The sequence below is a fragment of the Ailuropoda melanoleuca genome, chromosome 15, assembly GCF_002007445.2.
Source record: "Ailuropoda melanoleuca isolate Jingjing chromosome 15, ASM200744v2, whole genome shotgun sequence".
Lineage (NCBI taxonomy): Eukaryota > Metazoa > Chordata > Mammalia > Carnivora > Ursidae > Ailuropoda > Ailuropoda melanoleuca.
The window spans coordinates 15,759,010-15,770,673 of record NC_048232.1 but is presented as its reverse complement, the minus strand read 5'-3'; the positions used below and the strand labels follow the sequence as shown (position 1 = coordinate 15,770,673).

The 11,664-nt window shown below is 40.0% G+C and overlaps 1 protein-coding gene across 1 annotated transcript in view; it reads left to right on the top strand.

Annotated features, from left to right (window-relative positions):
• Positions 1 to 1,311: 1,311 nt before the first annotated feature.
• Positions 1,312 to 11,664, top strand: part of ST8SIA6 (ST8 alpha-N-acetyl-neuraminide alpha-2,8-sialyltransferase 6) — a 147,331-nt gene continuing 136,978 nt past the window's right edge. The window contains exon 1 of the mRNA XM_034644225.1: positions 1,312 to 1,473. The gene's annotated coding sequence lies outside the window, so the exon portion shown is untranslated. The remainder of the gene's footprint in view (positions 1,474 to 11,664) is intronic.

The following is an 11,664-nucleotide window of genomic DNA, read 5'->3' as shown; positions in this document are numbered from 1 at the left end:
AAATATTGATCATTCCCCTACCGAAGGGCCATTAGGTAGTTCCTACTTTGTTCCTTGGTATAAAATTCTAGATTGGAAATAATTTTGTTTCAGAATTTTGAAGCATCTGTTCCATTGTCTCCCAGCTTCCATTGTTGTTGTCAAGAATGTGGTAGTAAACATTTATATGGTGGTTATATGCTGGCATTTTCCTAACTCTTTATGTAAAATAGCTCATTTAATGTGTATAAAAGCATTAGGAGGTAGATACTGTTATTAGTATCCTCATTTTAAATATGAGGAGGGGCATCTGAGTGGTTCAGGGGGTTAAGTGTCCAACTCTTGATTTCAGCTTGGGTCAATGATCTTGGGGTGATGAGACTGAGCCCCACATTGGGCTCTGTACTGGGTGTGGCTTTAAGATTCTCTCTTACCCTCTCCCTCTGCTCCTCCCCTCCCCACTCACACAAATAAATAAATAAATACATAAATAAATAAATAAGAGGAAATTGAGGCACCGAAAGCCTAACTCTCTTAGCCCAAATTCTGTAGCAGGTCAGTGGGAAAGCCTGTGTGTGAACCCAAGCAGTCTAATTTGTGAATTCCTTCTCAACCACCAGGTCATATCACCTCTCATGACAATTTGATTCCTGATCCTTCGCGCATGACCTCTTTTTAAATCTGCTATCCACTGCTGAGATTTCTATATTTGTGCGGGTGTAACCTTCAGTTGCTAGGTGTATCTGCTGCTTTCTTCCCGGGGCCTCTCTGATACCATGATGTGATGGTCCTATTTCTGCAGGAGCCCTCCTGCTCCTCACTCATGTGCAGCTTGAAAACGTGAAGGAGTTTGCAGCTCAGAAGACAACCCTGGACAGATGAGGGTACAACCTGGTGGATAAATGCTCCTCCTGACTGCCCATCAGATGAAAAATTCTGAGGTACATTCCAGATAGTTCCTTAGGGGGCATCTACTGGGATTGAGAGCCTGATTCCAATGAAATGATTTCTCTTTTCCACATCCCTCAGTCCTACTTCTGGGGATCACGTCTTAAATGAGCTTTCTACCTACAAGCTTTTGCCTCAGCTTTGCTTGGGGATGGGTGAGTGGTGGACAGGTCAAGAGTTGGTACCATAAGTAACCCTTGAAAGTAGAGCCTCAGAATACAGTCTGGAACTGAATTACTTACCAGGAAGACCACTATGAGGACTCCATTGCTTGGGGTAGTGGGAGTGGTGAGATCCCGTGACATCATAATTACTGAGACTCTCACTGAAGTGAATTGGGGTGAGGTGTAGACGAAGAGAGAATGCTCAGTTAGGAGACAAGCAAGGCCCCTGAATAGTAGGGGCAATGGTAATGGGAAGGATCAGATTGGTTTTGCTTAATGTTTTACAGGCTTTAAAATTAAGAAAATGGCAGGCTCTAGTTCAACTATCAACTCAACGCAGGCTTTGGAAGCTAGAAGACCCCTGTGTCAGCATTTAAAGAAGGTATCATCACTTGTGGCTGCAGAATATTTGGGCTCAGAATTGAATTCCATGGGTAGCAGAGCTACAAAGAGGGTTGAATCTCCCTCAAATGCCAAGGTTATGATAGGAAAGGGGTAAGACTTTGAGACCCATCATGGAGACATTTGGGTAGATGAACCTGAGAATCTTGAACCCCCAGTTTCCCCCAAACTCTCCAAACTGGCAGGAGCAACTCCCCCACACTGCCCTACCCCCTTGATAAGGGAGAGCAGCTTCACCTTGCCTAGACCTTTGCCCTTAACAAAAACAGACACTTCTTATTATCACGCCTTCCCCCCCCCCCAAGATGTCTCTACCTCCCTCATCGCCTCCAGACTGATAACCAGGGTCAAGTCACAGCATGGCACAAGCAGGAAAGAGAATACACAGGAACCACAGTGCACTACCTGCTGGCAGGAGCCAAGCAGCACATTTGGGGTGTGGATCTTGCAGGTGCTGGAGCTGACAAGGTGGAATATACAAGTGAAGAGGGCGAGAATTCATTAACAAGGGAGCGCTCTTCTGTGAACTGAAGTCTGATGTGGGCTCATGGTACCATGGCAGGACACCTGCCACTCTTTCTTGTGCAACCTGAAAAATGCCCTGTGCAATAGTGGAGGTGGAGAAACACCAGTCTTCCTTCAGGCAGATGGGACCCGTGCACATTCTGTGAAGTTCATCAGGGAATCCTGGGAGTGATAGACACTCAGCACCCACAGGAACGTCCAATTCAGTGATGGGCATTTACACTGGCTTTCTCAACTCTGTTTTACTTTCTTTCATTTCATATTCCTGCTCCCAGGGATTTATTTTTAAACAAACTCCCTGCACCAAAGTCCCTGTTCAACTTTGCTTTTGGAGATTGAGTGGGAAGACCGGGCCTATTGGATAATAAATTCCTTGGACTGATCTCCCAGTTTTATAATCTTATAATATCATTTTTGGTATATTTCAGAGTCTTTTTGCTTTATTTGGCTTTATTTCCCCAGCATCCTGAGTTGGATGCTTAACTCATCGATTTGCAATTTTTACATTTTTAGTATATACATTTAAGGCTGTACATTTTCCTGCTTTTACTACAGCCCACAATTTGATATGCAGTCTTTTCATTATTGGTTTTGTCTTAAATATTTTTTAAATTTAATTAAGATGGCCTCTTTGACCTATGAATTATTCAAAAGTGTATGGGAATGGTTTTATTAATCTTTCCGTTATTGGTTTCTAATTTCTGGCTTTGTGATCAGGGAATATGAGCTGTATAATTATGTTTTGTAGGGTTTGTTGTGACTAGCTGTGTGGAGTACAATATGGCCAGTTTTCAGAAGTGTTTCGGGTTAGCTTGAGAAGAATATTTCTTTCTTTTTAAAAAGATTTATCCATTAATTTGTTTTAGAGAGGGGGAGCGTAACCAGGGGGAGGGGCAGAGGGAGAGAAAGAGTGAGGCTCCGCAAGCGGACTCCTCACCGAGTGCAGAGCCTGAGGTGGGATTCATTCCCAGGACCCTGAGATCGTGACCTGAGCCCAAATCAAGAGTCAGTTGCTCAACTGGCTGAACCACCCAGATGACCTCAAGAGTTATCATGTTTTTACTTTATGGTGGTTGTATCTTTTCCCCCCTTGACTTTATTAAGGTATAATTGACAAAAAGAATTATAATTGAAGTGTATAATGTTGATGCTTGATAACCATACGTATTGTGAAATGATTCCCACAATTGAGTTAGGTGGCATACTCATCACCTCACATATTATAGTGGATGTCTTAACATTTAAAAAAAAGCATATTTGAGTTAGCAATGTATAAAGTTAATTACTATTGCTACTGACCTCCTGAACTAGAACAAGGATCTTTGTGTGCTTTCACTCTGATAGCTACTGTTCTCTTTCATGTTATTACTGTCTATTATTTTAGTTCAATCTTGCTTTGCAGTTCCCTTCATAGATAAGCCATTATTTTGTGTTATCTAGCCAATGCTAGTTTGCCATTTTCCTTCTTCACCTTTTTTCTTGCATCTTACTCCTTTCTTCTGGAATCAATTTGTTTTCTCCTAGAATGTACCACTTATAGATTTTCTTTTCAACAAGGGTCTGTGGGTGGTAAATGTTTTCAGTCTATGTTAACAATTTTCAGTTTACCCTCACATTTATGTGATAGTTTAGCCAGGTATAAAATTGAAGAATGATAATTATTTCCCCTGACTCTTAGATGATTTAATTAACTTTAGGAGTCTACTTTTGCTGATGAGAAATAATGCTGTAATCTAATTATCATTGCTTTGTAAGTTACATTTCTTTCCTCTTTGCTTCTAAAACTTTGCCTTTGGGGTTCTGTAGTTTTACTACAGTGTATCTGAATTTGGATGTATTTTTATTCATGTTGGTCAGGACTTGTTGTTACTTTTAAATGAGGTTTCAAATCATTTATTAATTCTGGAAAGTTCACAGACATTAGTTCTTCAAGTATTACCTCTTTCCAATTCTCTCTATTCTCTCCTTCCGGAATTCCTATTACATAAATATTACATTGTGGTAAATTAAGATAGTCATACATCATTTGTTATTTCTCTTAGAGATGGAGTCTAATTCCTCTCCTCTTGAATATATGCTAGGCTTGACCAATAGAATAGAGCTGAAGTAATGTCCTGGAATTTCTAACACTAGCTCATAAAAAATGTGCAGCTTTTGTCCATACCTGTCAGAACTGTTTCACTGGGAACACTGAGCCTCTATGTAAAAGGCTGGGTTCCCTGAGATCACTATGGTGGAGAATTCATGTGTGGGCACTCCAGTTACAGTCTCAGCTGAACTTATCCTTTCAACCATCCCATCAAAGGGCAAGACATGAGTGAAACCATATTGAATCCTCCAGATCACATCTGACACTGTGTGATGTATCAGTATCACCCAGCTGGCTACTCTCTGAATTCCTGACCCACAAAATCCTTAGGTATAATAAGATGTTATTGTTTTAAACCAGTGGGTGTTGGGATGCTTCCTTATGCAGCAGAAGATAACAGGATGGATCTTCTTCTTTTTTACAGGTCTTTAGTCATGTTTTCATGTTTTCCATCTCTTTCTCTCTCAATGGATCATTTTCTCGGATTGGTGTCCTAGATCACTGATTGAGCCATCATCGACTACTTTGATATCAATGACTGTATATTTATTTCTTACAGTGCTGTTGGTTCTTTAGGGGAAAACTTTTATTATCTTTCTTTTCCCAATGTGTTGATTCACCCTTCCATGTTCTTAGTGATTTTAAACTTCATTGTTTTCTGATTACTGGTTAATGATCCTTCCATTAGTGATATCTGTGGAGACATATTTTTTTTAAAGATTTATTTATTTATTTTAGAGGGGAAGGAAGGGGCAGGGGGTGAGGGACAGAGAGAATCTCAAACAGACCCCTCACTGAGCATGCACCTGATGCAGGGTTTGATCCCATGATCCCGAGATCGTGACCCGAGTCAAAAATTAGATGCTTCGGGGCGCCTGGGTGGCACAGCGGTTAAGCGTCTGCCTTCGGCTCAGGGCGTGATCCCGGCGTTGTGGGATCGAGCCACATCAGGCTCCTCCGCTATGAGCCTGCTTCTTCCTCTCCCACTCCCCCTGCTTGTGTTCCCCTCTCTTGCTGGCTGTCTCTATCTCTGTCAAATAAATAAATAAAATCTTTAAAAAAAAAATTAGATGCTTAACTGACTGGGCCACCCAGATGCACCCCTGCTGAGACATATTCATGGGTGAATTTCTGAAGTATTTTATAATAGTAGTATTAGAAAATGTTTTTATCTTTTGAGCTTATTTTTAGTGAGATACCTTTTCTTTGAGATTTTTTGTGGAACCAGAGTAGTTAGCACTTTCCTACCATACACCTCAGAACATCATCAGGCAGGGACCAACCTTTATGTGAACTTCGGAACAAACTTGGATGGGATAAAATTAGGCCTCAAACTCAAACAAAGCAAAAGTTTTAGAGTAAAATAAAATTCTTTCACCCAGAGCTCAGATGGAGACAAACAGTTCATTGGGAGGTATGTGGATCTTTGTTTACCTAGTTCACATATTTTGTTTTTAACAAGAAAAAAAGCTTTATGCAGGAATTTCAATTCTAACTCTTTCTCACTGGAGAACCCAGTCCTCCTCTTTTATGCCCTGAATACATGTTAAAAGCAAGCCCCCAGGTTACAGGATGATCATGGGAGCTGCTGGTCACATTGCACACTTACTGCTCTTTCTTTTCTTTTCTTTTTTTTTTTCCAGTTCTTTCCTCATTTCTGGTACCTGGGGCTTTTCCTTTCTTTAATGAGAGCCCAGTGATGCATTCCTTTCTTATTGTTGTATTTTATAAAACATTCCTAAGTGTTTATAGCAGATCCTTGTATTGCTCCCATAGGTATTCTTTCTATCTTTACTTAAAAATCTTCCTCCCCTCTGCTTTAGAAAATATTTATATGTTTTTTATCCTTTTTTTTGTAATAAAACAATTATTACTTTTTAAAAAAGAGCTGCCTTTTGATGATTTGATTATATATATATTGCCCTGAAAGATAAGGCTAGTAATGCACTTGCATTCTGCCCTTCATTAGTGTTCTTATTTTGTATTTCCCACTATTTACTGTAAGCTAGAGATTTTCCTTCCCAGGAAAGGGGAAGGAAATTTATTTTTCTTTTATTACATTTATTACATCAACTTTTAATTTTAGGTTTTTAAAGAAAATGTAACACTTCCATTGTGAGATTCTATTATTTAGGTTCCGTTCTGTTTTAAAAATGATCTATGGCTCATCTGAGCCCCTTATGATCCACACTTCTTCATTGTGAATTCTTTATTTTGATTCATGTTTTATGGTTGGATTATGGCTCTAGTTGATTTGTTTTCCAGGATACATACATAAGTAATACATATTCTGTTTTCTTAAATATTTGAAAACATTATATGTAAAAATAATTGTTTTTATTTATAAAAACTATCTTAGCTGGGTATAGAATTTTGGGGTTACATCTTTTCTGCTCAAAAAGTCCCTAAAATATAATTTTGTCTCTTTTTTTTAAAGATTATTAATTTATTTGAGAAAGAGAGAGCGCACACAAGTGTGGGAGGGGGTAAAGGGAAAGGGAGAGAGAATTCTCAAGCAGACTCCCAGCTGAGCATGGAGCCTCATGCAGGGCTCAGTACCAAGACCCTGAGATCATGACCTGAGCCAAAATCAAGAGTCAGCCACTCAACCAGCTGAGCTACCCAAGTGCTCCTAGTTTTGTTCCTTTTGAGTCTAATGTTGCTGAGGTGAAGTCAGAAACAAGATTAATATCTACCTGTTTCTTCTGTCTTTTAGGCTCTTAGGATTCTTTGTTTTTGAGTAATTTCTGGAGGAGAATAAATCATGAAGTTAGTTCTCTATAAATTTCTTTAAAACATCATAAGGGCACATAATGGGTTCAGATAATGAGAACATAAAATATCTGCAGATTAACATTTTTTTCAATAAAGTTTTCTTCTACTATATTCTTAATTGTTTTTAGTATTTTATTCCTTTGCTTTTAAAAACGAACCCCTAGTACTTACATGGTATATGTGTAATATCTGTCTTTGATACATATAATTGTTTTTCTGATGATTGTATTTTCCTTGTCCCTCTCCTTTGTGTTTTCTGTAATTTTCATCACCCTCATCTCCATAACACTAATTCAGATTTTTGCCATCTAAATTCTGCTCAGGCTTCTAAGGTTTAAGTTCTGTATGGTTTCTGTTTGTGTGTTTTTCTATTGTCATCAGCTCACTTTCCATACTATTGTGCTGCTATCTCTTCTTTCAGTTCTTATTTCTTCTTTGGGTTTTTCTATCACAGTGTTTGTGTTTCATTTCCTGGACAGTATGAAGTGATTTTTGCTTACATTTTCTGCTGTTTCCTGGAGTAAGTCTTGTTCCAGCCTATAGTCTTCATTTTTCTTTTTATTGGTTACATTCCTTTCCTTTTATATTTTGTATCATTTTTTTCCCTTTTGCTTACTCATCTTTGAAAGAAATCATGCCTGTTTTTTTTTTTTTCTGCTACTTGCCAAGAATGTGGTGAATGGAAAATTTTTGGCAGTGTTTCCTTTTCATCTGCCTACTTGTTGAAACTTAGTTTTGCATGAAGTGCTTGCTATTGGATATTTTTTTGTTTAGTTATTTATCTGCTTATAGTGTGGGTTGTACACAATGAAGTGGTGGGAAAGAGAAATTGAGGAGAGAACGTGGCCGGTTTGGGTACATTATCTTTGCACATGCAACCCCCACCCCCCATCTGTTGAAACAGCTGGAGTTCTGCCTGATCTTGCAAACTGTGGAATCAGGTAGGATACTCTGGGAGAGGCCAATTCAGTATAAAAACCGATGGCTTGAGGGCCTTTTGTTTATTGAATACATAGATTAGGCACTAATTTGTCTTTGGTAAATTGATTTTAATCAGTAGCTACAAAATTTTTTTGTAGCTTCTCTCTTCAAGATTAACATTATCTCTAGGTCATCATTCCTCTGGCTAGAAAGCTGTGTTCCCTGGACACAGAAATATTGGTCACCATCTCTCTTTTAGCTCTGTAACCCTGGCCATTTAAACTAATTGCTACTCATTTTTGATGTGACCTACTGCCAGACTTTGCTCTTCCAAATTGTACATCAGTAAGGCCTTCAGACACTTTTCCATTCCTCCCACCCCACAAATTTACGTTCATAAGTAGGGCCGATGAGCCTTGAACTTGGTGTTCTTGTCCAATTGGTTCACCTTTTGTAGATATTCTTGGGAGTTTGTGGAATGGGATTGTGGCCATTTTACGGTTCCAGGATAAATAGTTTCCATTTCTCTTTTTGGTCCTTGATGATCTTTTAAGTGGATTTCAGAGAGAGGAATTTTTGAAGTTTGAATGTTCTATACATTAAAAATTTTTTTTGCACTGTGAATCATAACTCTTTTTTTTGGTTGTTCTGTAACTTTAGTTATGCCACAGATTAGATTTCTTATAAGTGTTAGACCTATGTGAAAGCATATCATCTTAGGTGTTCTATCTTTAAAGTTAAAACTACTTTATGCCTGGAATTGCATCAATTTTTTAAATATTCAATTAGCAGTGGGAGAAATCTGTAATAAAACATATTTGGCAACATAGCTCCCTCTCATACAAGGTTGTTGATTTCTGGATGTTATTTCTACTTTTATTTGTATCTTATGATTTATTGAAAATATGTAGCCTTGGTTATACTATCCTTATGAATTTCCTCCCCCAAGGAATACTTTAATATTTATGAATGCGCTATTGTTCTATAATCTTCACAAATCTCTAATATTACTAAAACCAATCAGGCAGCCTGAAGACATCAGAAATCACCCTTTCTATCAGGGAGATAAAAATGTCACCCAAATGAAGGAAATGATCCTTGGGTGTACCAGTTTTCTGCATTACTCTGTACTGAGAGTTTGTACTCATGTGTACAAGTGGCTACAGTAGCCACTTGATATTTGGGATTTTTCTTCATGAATCCCCAAACCTGTGCACATGGAAATGTTAAAAACTTCCACCGAAAATGAGAAACTCCAACTTGCAGGGAGATTTTCAATTATTTGGACATTTTTTATATGTCAATACTTTCCAACCAGGTTTTAATGGCGATTTTCTGAAAGTAAGGGCATTCACGGTGATAACCAAAGAATAACAAAGGCAAATGAGAGGCAAATGCTGGGCAGACTGGCTGAGTGAGATGGGTTCATAGGTTCAAGCACCAGCTCAGACTTCTACACATCAGCCAGAGTTTCTGTTTAGATTCTGGGCCTTAGCAGATTACTCGAATGACCAAAATGGATCTTTGAGGTTGTTGGTCAAACCTGCTAATTGTAAATTACCAAATACACAGTTTTCCAGTTTGGGTCCTGTGGCTGATAATATTTAAGGATTCATGTTTTTGTCAGGTTTTTTTTTTTTTTTTAAATCTCTCAAGGAGAAGAAGGATAATTCATATCTTACCAACCCAAGTCTTCATTTACAAAGCTGGTGGTAAAGTTCCCTACTGTCAAATTTTAACACTGGGTTCAGAATTCCCATTGCAAATTTACACTTGGTTTTCCAATTAAAATGGGCTTTTGTGAGTCCCCTGCTGATAGCCACTGGCTTGATAAAAAGTAACTTCATTTACAGCACGGGTGTGTAGGGAGCCCAGTGCAAGACTGACTCTTCTGCCTTGAGCCCAGCTGTGCTGAAATATTAAACTTTAGTAAATTAGGTGAAATTGCAGCTTCCTGGCTGATACAATAATGCCCTTTTCTTTTTCTGCAAACCATCTCCAGTATGAGTTGTCTGTACAATTCTGCTCTAAGAGAAATAAGATTCAGACTATCTCCCAAATCCAGACAACTTTTCATTTTCAAGATAATTGTGCCATATTCTACTTGTCCAACAGAATGCTTAACTTTCAAACATGTAGAACTGGGTTGCTTTATTTATTTTAGCACCACCTGACTATAGTATTACTTTATTATGTCCTACTCAGATAAGCAGCCATATTCCTAAAAATGTCAGCCATATATAAAAGGAGCAATTTTTTCTTTATTGATTTGTACATATTTTAACAGCAAGAGTGATCTATGGAAGGAAATTATATATCCAGTCATACCTATTTTCAGTTTTTTTTCCTCCTTTTTCTTTTTAAGAAAAGTATTAGTTACTAGGTGTTTTATTCATTGACCAAACATTTATTGATCTACTGCTACATGCAAAGTTCTGGTTTGTTTTCAACTAAATATTTTTAATTAGAGTAAATGCAGGATTAGTAGAAAGAAAATAGGCAGCCCATATTTCTCTTCCTGAATATGTTATTTTTTCAGTGACAAAATCCTTGGCAACAGCTTTATTGAGCTGCCTGGCCAATTTGCTCCCCCAAAGGCTCTCCCGTGGGTCTTTCAGGTTAAGACCTTATGCCTCTAGGAGACTCCAATTGAAATACAAATACTTTTGTCACTTGGGAAAGCTAACTCATTAAAGCCTTTTCAAAGGTTAAGCCTTTCCGAAGTACCTTATCAAGGTATTTGCAAGGTGGCAGAGTCCAGGTGTTGCTTTTGGAAAAACCTCGAATCAAAGCACTAAAATAGAGTGAATGGTCTAATGAGCCCCATGTAACAATTTTGGGTTTATGGTTTACTGAGCTCCCTCAAGGGTTGAGTCAGGAGCAAAACTGAGGTTGCACGGCAGGAGACGTGCACAGTGTGCCCGAGGCACGAGGACAGAAGAGCTTGGGGCTGAAAGAGGAGAGCCAGACCGTATCACACTGTCAAGGGATCATTTTCCAGTATCTAACTAATATGATCTGACCAACATGATTTAGACCAGGGCTCTGCTAAGTTTTCTGGAAAGGGACAGATAAATACTTGAGGCTTTGTGGCCATATGATCTTTGTCACCACCTCTCGACCCCGCCCTTGTAGCGCAAAAGCAGTCACAGGTGACACAGGTACATACAGCCATTGATAATACAAAGGAACGGGCATGCAGGTGTTCCAAAAACACTATTTACAAAAACAGGCTGGGGCCGAATTCGGCCTTCAGGGGGTAGTATGCCAACCCTTCAAGATTGCCTGGCTCCTGGAAATCCATTCTCTGTGCCTCTGAACCTGCGTTTAAGTACGGGACGGTTACTCCTCTTCTTGGGTACCAGGATCTACCCGACAAAACCAAGTCCCTAGCAGCGTTTGCGTGGGGCGATCCAGCGGAGCGACGACACAGTTTTAAAAGTTTTGAAGTGGGCCCTCTCTTCTCTCCTCTGCCACCCCTCCGAGTCATTGCTCTCCACCGCGGGGACGCGGAAGGAGTTGTGGTGTGCTTGGGTGAGCTGCGTGGGCTCCGAGGCAGGGCCCGCGGGCGCTCAGGAGAAGGCGAGGGCGCACAAAAGTTGGAGCCCAATCAGCACCGAGTCCAGCTCGCGAGTCCCAACCTTCAGGTGACCCCGCGCGGCGGCGGCGGCAGCGGCGGCGGCGGCGGCGGCGACCAGAGCCGGCAGCAGCTGGGAGCGCCTCCGGGAGGAGAGGAGAAGCGAGCTCGGCGAATCGTCACTGCCAACCCGAGCGCCGAGCTCCGCGGTCCGGGGCTGGGCGCGAGAGGGCGAGAGCCGGCACGCGCCTTCCCCCGCTGCCCCCCGCACACGGCGCAGGCTG